Source organism: Myxine glutinosa, chromosome 1, assembly GCF_964187855.1.
Source record: "Myxine glutinosa chromosome 1, kmMyxGlut1.1, whole genome shotgun sequence".
NCBI classification, from domain to species: Eukaryota; Metazoa; Chordata; class Myxini; order Myxiniformes; family Myxinidae; genus Myxine; species Myxine glutinosa.
Genome location: NC_136261.1, coordinates 138,376,991 through 138,384,867, shown reverse-complemented (window position 1 = coordinate 138,384,867; position 7,877 = coordinate 138,376,991). Strand labels below are relative to the sequence as shown.

Here is a 7,877-nt window from a genome sequence, read left to right as displayed (position 1 = left end):
GGAATTTTGGGAGGCTCAGGCCGAAGTCTGGTTCGTCCAGGCCGAAGCCCAATTTCAGCTTCGGCACCTCACCGGCGATGACACGCGCTATTGCCACGTCGTCGCCTCCCTCGGGCCCGGCACGGCCGCTCGAGTTGTGTCCGTCCTTCGCCACCCACCGAAAGGCCACAAGTACGAGGCACTCAAGCGGCTACTCCTAGCCACGTTCAGCCTCACGGACGACGCACGGGCCGACCGCCTCCTGGATCTCCCCGAGCTCGGTGAGACGTGCCCGTCGGTCCGAATGGACCATATGCTGTCACTGTTGGGCGACGAAGCCCCCGGTTCGCTATTCCGGGCGCTTTTCCGTCGCCAACTTCCAGCGCAGGTTCGCCTCGCGTTGGCCGGGACCGGGCTAACGGAACCCCGAGCATTGGCGGACGAGGCGGACAAGTACTTCGCCGCTTCGGACACGCGGGCGAGCGTCGGCGTGGCCGTCACGGCCTTCGACGCTGATGTTCAGCAGCATGTTCCACAGCATCATCTTCTACAGCACGCTGATGTTCAGCAGCACGCTGATGTTCAGCAGCATGCTGATACGCACCTCGTGAACGCCGCCACGCCCCGCCCACCGCCGCGGCGAAAACCGCCACCGCGGGGAAACCCGTCGACTCCACCGGCCTGGCGGAGCCAGCCGCGCTCCTCCAGCTCCACCACCTGGTGCTGGTTCCACGCCAAGTTCGGCCACGAAGCTCGGCGGTGTCATCCGCCGTGCTCCTTCAACGGGTCGGGAAACGCCCGGGCCGGCGCTCAATAGTGGCGATGAGCGCCGGCCGTTCGAGCAGCCTGCTGTTCATAACGGACACCTTCTCCGGGCGCCGTTACCTGTGCGACACGGGAGCGCAGGTGAGTGTCATTCCCGCCGGCACGTCAGACAAGCATGCCGCGGGTGGGGGCCCCGCGCTGCTTGCCGCGAACGGGACGCCCATCCGTACGTACGGAAAACGCTGCCTCTCTCTGCGGTTTGGAGGGCAGGTTTTCCGATGGACGTTCGTCACCGCCGACGTGCCCATGGCACTGCTTGGCGCGGACTTCCTGTGCGCTAATGGGCTCCTGGTCGACGTCAAGCGCAGACGGCTTGTCCAGGCCGAGACGTTCAGCTCGCTCGCTTGTGCGTTGCCCAGCTCAACGAGCGGCTTGCCAAGCGGCTTGCCGAACGATTCGGTTCCGGCCACGTTGGTCTGTACGCTTCCGGCAGCGGACGCATTCACCCGCCTCCTCGCCGGCTTCCCGGCCCTCACGCGGCCCACCTTCTCGGTGGGGGCCGTCAAGCACGGGGTGGCCCATCACATCCCCACCGTCGGGCCACCGGTCTACGCCCGGGCACGCCGCCTGGAGCCGACGAAGCTGACGGTGGCAAAAGCGGTGTTCGCTACCCTGGAGCGACTCGGCATCGTTCGGCGCTCAGAGAGCGCTTGGGCGTCGCCGCTGCACATCGTGCCGAAGCCCGGCGGGGGATGGCGACCGTGCGGGGACTATCGCCGTCTCAATGACGCCACGACTCCCGACCGCTACCCCGTCCCCCACATTCAGGACTTTTCCGCCCGTTTGGCAGGCAGGTCCTTCTTCTCGAAGGTGGACCTCATACGCGGCTACCATCAGGTCCCCGTCAGGCCGGAGGACATCCCGAAGACGGCGGTCATCACGCCATTCGGACTCTTCGAGTTCCTGTGCATGCCCTTCGGTCTGAAGAATGCGGCTCAGGCGTTCCAGCGACTGATGGACAGCGTCCTGCGCGACTTGGATTTTGTCTACGTCTACCTGGACGATATCCTCGTCGCCAGCGCGTCCCGCGAAGAGCACCTACGCCACCTCCGCACGCTCTTCGAACGCCTGGGCCAGCATGGCCTGATTGTGAACCCCGCAAAGTGCCGGTTCGGCGCCGCCACAATCGATTTTCTGGGGCACCGTGTCACCAGGCACGGAGCCGTCCCCCTGCCGGCCAAGGTGGAGGCGGTGAAGGGGTTTCCGCGCCCCCGCACGATCAGAGGGCTGCAGGAGTTCCTGGGCATGGTAAACTTTTACCATCGGTTCCTGCCCCGTATCGCCCAGCTCCTGCGCCCCCTGCACGAAGCTCTCCGAGGTAAGCCGGGCAAAGGCGACGTTACCTGGACCGAGCAGATGGACACGGCGTTCACGGGCGCGAAGCTCGCCTTGGCTAACGCCACCATGCTCGCGCACCCGGCGCCCGATGCACCGATCGCCCTCACCACCGATGCCTCGGACTACGCGGTGGGCGCGGTGCACGAGCAATGGGTGCGTGGAGCTTGGCAACCGCTGGCGTTCTTTAGCCGGCAGCTTCGCCCGCCCGAACGCCGTTACAGTACCTTCGACCGCGAGTTGCTCGGACTTCACTTGGCGGTCAGGCACTTCCGCCATCTGCTCGAGGGCCGGGCGTTCACTGCCTTCGTCGACCACAAGCCGCTGATCTTCGCGATGGGCAAGGTCACCGAGCCGTGGTCGGCCCGGCAGCAGCGTCACCTCTCGGCCGTGTCCGAGTACACGACGGACATCCAGCAAGTTGCGGGGAAGGACAACCCGGTGGCGGATTGCCTTTCCCGGGCCGTCGCCCACGCAGTCCACCTCGGCATCGACTATGCCCGGATGGCAGCGGACCAGGCCGCTGACCCCGACATCCAGGCCTTGCGGACCGCCGTCACGGGCCTCCGCGTCACCGAGGTGCCGTTCGACGGCGCGGGCGCGGCCCTCTTGTGCGACGTCTCCCTCGGGCGTCCTCGCCCCATTGTGCCCGCGGGCTGGCAGCGCCAGGTGTTTGACGCCATCCACGGCCTGTCCCACCCGGGCGCGAGGGCCTCCCAAAGGCTGATCGCCGACAAGTTCGTCTGGCATGGCCTCCGGAAGGCCGTCCGCGGCTGGGCCAGGACGTGCCTCGCGTGCCAGCGCGCCAAGGTGCACCGGCACACCCAGGCCCCTCCTCCATCTCTCTCTATCCATGGAAATCTCCACGCATGGCTGGCGGACTTCCTCTCTAGTCGTCGTCAACGTGTGGCCCTGAATGGGTTTCTCTCATCTCCTCTTCCTGTTCAGGCTGGAGTTCCCCAAGGCAGTGTTCTGGGCCCCGTGCTTTTTCTGGTCTTCATCAATGATCTCTCTGACTCTCTCGAAAATCCTCTCTATCTCTTTGCTGATGACTCCACTCTCTGCCGCTCCATTCCTCTTCCCTCAGATCGGCAGTCTGCTGCCTCCTCACTCTCTGAAGACCTGGACAAAATCACAGACTGGTCAAACAAGTGGAACATGTCTTTCAATCCTGACAAATCTCACACTCTTACTATGTCTCTCCGAAAAGATCGACTGGACAACCCTCCCATCTACTTTCTCAACAATCCTCTCCAAGAAGTTCTGTCGCTCAAGCTTTTGGGTCTCACTATCTGCCATGATCTTTCTTGGGAAAACCACATTTCCAAGCTGGCCTCCAAAGCCAGTCGCCGACTGGGCATCCTCCGTTGTGCGAAGTCCTTCCTCGGCACACCTGAGCTCCTCATCACATACAAGGCTTTCATCCGCAGCTCAATGGAATACTGTTCTCCCCTATGGGCCGGTGCTCCTGCCTCACACCTAGCTCGGCTTCACGCTGTTGAAACCAAAGCTTTCAGAATTATTGGAATCTCCCGCGATGAAGCTATCTCTGAGGGCCTTTCACTCACTCACCGCAGGCAGGTAGGTGGTCTTTCTGTCTTCTACCGACTCCTCTCCGGCCTTGCACCCCCAGCTCTCTCTGTGCTCTGTCCCCCAAATATTCCTACAGGTCGCACAAGATCTGCCAGCAACCCTCTGATGGTTAAACTGCCGAAATCTCGGCTCTCTGCTCACCTTCACTCTTTCATTCCTCTTTTCTCCCGCCTCTGGAACAAACTCCCTCACTCCCTTCAATCCCACTCCTCCCTCCAGGTCTTTAAAACAGCTGTTCACCACCATCTCTTATCTTCCCCCATCCAAAACCTTGATCTTTTCTACCCCCGCTAATTCACCCCAGATCCACCTTGTTTGAAATTCCAACTTCTTTCCTGGAAGTCCTGGCAGTGTCCATATGTTTTATACCTCTCCCACCGCCCCCTTCCCATGCCCCCCACCTCCCAAAGCCCTCGCCCTCTCTCAGATCTCTCGATGTCTCCATGTCTCTCGGTCCCTGCTCTCAAATGTTGTGTTTGTGTCCTTCCCCCTCTCTCCCCATCTTGTCTACCGCTCCCGATGTTAAATGTTTTATGTGTCGGTTTGTCTTTCTGTGTGATTAATGTTCGCTCTTTCACGAGCCTCGATCTTGTATATAAAAAAAAAAAAAAAAAAAAAAAAAAAAAAAATATATATATATATATATCCTCCATCTCCCAAACTGTGACTCAACGACATCTTATTACACCATTAAGACATCAACTGCAATTTCACCTTGCAAAGGCCACATCCACATCTCTTTACAACATTAACTGGTGAGTTCATAGAACACCTTACCCCAAACAGTGTTTAAGTATACAGGGGGTAGGCAATACTTTAGTCCAGGTAGAATTGCATAGGTCGTGTACTCCGACAGTCGTGAAGAAGAAGAAACCCCATGTAATAAGTAGGAAATTTCTGTAGACCGTATGTCGTGGAAGAGCGTATCTTTGTCTCCATGAGAGGGGTGGAGTTTGTTAATTAGCTAGGGATTATGGGTAATTACTCCCCTGTATGTAATGGCCTCTGTTATTTTTCCTCTGTTCCTTATGACACCAGCAGCACAGACATAGTAAGAAATCGCCCATTTATGACACTAAATAAATGACAACCGGAAACAGGACATTGAGCACCACCGCGGATAAAAACGACCTGGTGAGCACACAGGCACAAAAGGTCCGTGAGGCCACGCCCCGAAGAGCAGTGATTGGTCCGGGATTTGATTGGCGCAAGGACTGGTAAGGTGGGTCTCGCTGATAGGAGTGGACACATAGACATGGTGGGATGATGTCAGAGCCCCTAGTATAAGGGAACGCTCTGCCAACATTTTCTTCTTCTCGTTCTGGATCCCATAGCGAACGGTCGCTTATTGCCTCTTGCGTTGGGGACATTGGCGCTGTGCAGTCGCATTTTTTCGTCTTGAGTCAGGAAATTGATCACGGGCAGTCGGCATTTTAGATCCCTGACTTCGGGTTTTCGACGATTGTGAGGAAAGGCGGTCGTGGATCGTGGACTCTGGTGCGCTTGACCGTGGCTACGTGGCGGCTGAGTGTCGTGCCGAGTGAACAAGAGGCAGCGGTGCTGGGTGGAGCAGAGACGAGTGGACGGGCGTGGCCTGCTCACCGCGTGCTCGACCGCCAGAGGAGGGAACTGTGCACGGAGGCCTGGTTTTCCCGCCCACAAGCTGCGCGGCAAAGCGTGCGGTTCCCGCCAAGGTAAGTGCAACAAATCACACAGATTTATTACCCAGTTATTTTTTCCCTTGTGTTGTAATCGAGTCTGTATGGGGGCGTTCCAATTAGGAATTTAGTTTTATCGTGCATTCTTTGTGACCGGCATTTTCTTCAACTAGGGCATGCCCGTACTATATCTATATCTAAAATTATATCCCCCCCTCTATTTACATGAAATGTTTTGGTTCATTCGCAACGCCAAAGCGAACGGCGAACGCTTTACATGAAATGGTTTGGTGCATGAAATGTTTTGGTCCATTCGCAACGCCAAAGCGAACGGCGAACGGCTTGCGAGTACAGTGACAATCCCCCCGGGGTTTTTATTAGTTTTAAAACATCGTTTAACGCCAACATAGCGCCAACATAGTTTGCAAACGTGAAATAAATGAATACGCTCTCAAATGTGCCATCCGAGGCAGAGTGTGTCCGCCACGTTCGGCACACGCGATAGCTCGCTGCTCTCTGATTGGTTGAATCGTTTTTTGGACATAGCTCGGTAAGTAATTGTCCGATTAATATGAAACCTTGAAAAGGCACATCCTCGGGTCCCCAGCAATATACCTGGCAAGTTTAAAGTATATCGGACCCGTGGTTGTCGAGAAACAGCGGTCACAGACAAACAAACGTACAAACGTACAAACGTACAAACGTACAAACAAACACACAGAGATTACTGGAATTATAGATAGATAAAGCTGGTATTTTTGTACATTTTAATTCCGTGTCGGGTTTGAGTTGATTATTGCAGGGTCGAAGACGTTGGGTGGACTAGTGCAGGTAAGCACTCACGGCTTCCCTCCCACTTGCTCCCCGCGCGTATAACGAAGGTCCGCCATTGAATTGAACGCCTCGGAGTTAAAGCTCGTTTGGTCATCCGTGTCGCCCTGCGGTGTTCACCAGAGGGCAGGCACACGACAGTATGTAATTCAATTGAAATAAAATAATGATTTTAAAGGTCGTATAAAAAATCCATAAATTTATTGCGTTGAAGCAGTCTTTTACACCACACCTTATTTAACATGTCCAAGTATTGCAAAAGTGGAGGTTTTTGGAAGTGGTAGCAAGGCGATTTATGTTCTACAGTGTTCAAGTATATAATTAAATATTTATCCTAAAAGGAGACACGTCTGTCTATCTGTCGCATCGCATTATAACTTGAGAACGGATTAACGGATTTCAATAAATCCAACTACGGTGGATTCAGGTAATTCCGGGGAAGGTTTGTGACACAATTTTTAAAAAGAAATTTTTGTTATGGATACATGGGGAAATGTGTCAAAATTGCAAACGCCAACTTGCGACGCTATCCCTGCACAGAGGGCATGATCTCCCAGGAATCCTTTTTGGTTCATCTGGACTTTAGTCTGGTGAGCTTATGTGATGGAGCAGTGTCCGCATGTAGGTCAGTCAATGAGTGAATTGAAGGTGTATAGACTGCATCAAAATCTGCGCTCATTGCGGGGGATTTCCGGGGGGCTGGGGACAGGGGTTCGTCCCCCCCCCCAACCCCCACCTAAAAAGAAATAGGTATTTGCTGTCTTCTTCGACACTACGCACACATGATGTCGACGAAGCTTGACCCCAACTTTTATCACCCGTGATATCCCACAGTTTGTTCACCGCATTAAAAAAAATCCGGGTCTAAGGTTTAAATATGTGGGTGTTTGTTTGAGTGATAGTTGTTCCTGATCCAGGTGAGCATCAGGGCCCGCGTTTCTATATTTTGTTCTTGCTCCTTAGATTAGCCCTCACAGGTATGCTGAGGAAATGGAAAGCCCCATTTAACATTTCCACAAAGGCAGAAACGAGACGTCGAGACCTCAGTTTATTTCCTACCCATAGCCCACACCTATTACGTAGAACGTATCTCACGTGGTTTGATTAAAAGAAAGAGGGAGGGAGAGGGAGAGGCTGATAAAATGTTTAAATCTTCCTATTGGTGTGTTGTATATTATTCACAATTCAGCATCTAAAAAGCCTATTAACAATATGATTAATATGCTATTAACAATAGCCTCGCTCCCTGAGTGTGTATAACCGAGCCGGTGTCTATACACCGCCTAATTGTATTTTTGCCATTAACAACTTTTTCTTTTTTTTCAATTACACAAAGAGATGATATTCCCGTCAGCAAAGCGAAACGTTTTATATTCTGGTTAAGATAAAATAACAATTATTTTAAAATTGATATTCGCAGGTATGGTATGCTGGTGAGGAATGGGATTGTAAAAATATAAAATAAAAGAAAGATTGTTTTAAAAAAAATGATGGTTAGTAAGTATAGTATTCGTCAAAAATAGTAGATAAGTTTAAATTTGAATTAGACAGGTACCATACCATACCTGGAAGTACATATACTATATAGGGCCGGATATTGACAGGATGGTTTGGTACATTCAATATGGATGGTAGAATTTGCACGTGGAGTGTTTG

The 7,877-nt window shown here is 53.6% G+C and overlaps 1 protein-coding gene across 1 annotated transcript in view; it reads left to right on the top strand.

The window, feature by feature from the left end:
* Nucleotides 1-7,803: 7,803 nt before the first annotated feature.
* The window catches only part of LOC137428925 (mitochondrial carrier homolog 2), a 64,780-nt gene continuing 64,706 nt past the window's right edge, over nt 7,804-7,877 (top strand). The window contains exon 1 of the mRNA XM_078777500.1: nt 7,804-7,877. This exon is cut by the window's right edge and continues 619 nt beyond it. The gene's annotated coding sequence lies outside the window, so the exon portion shown is untranslated.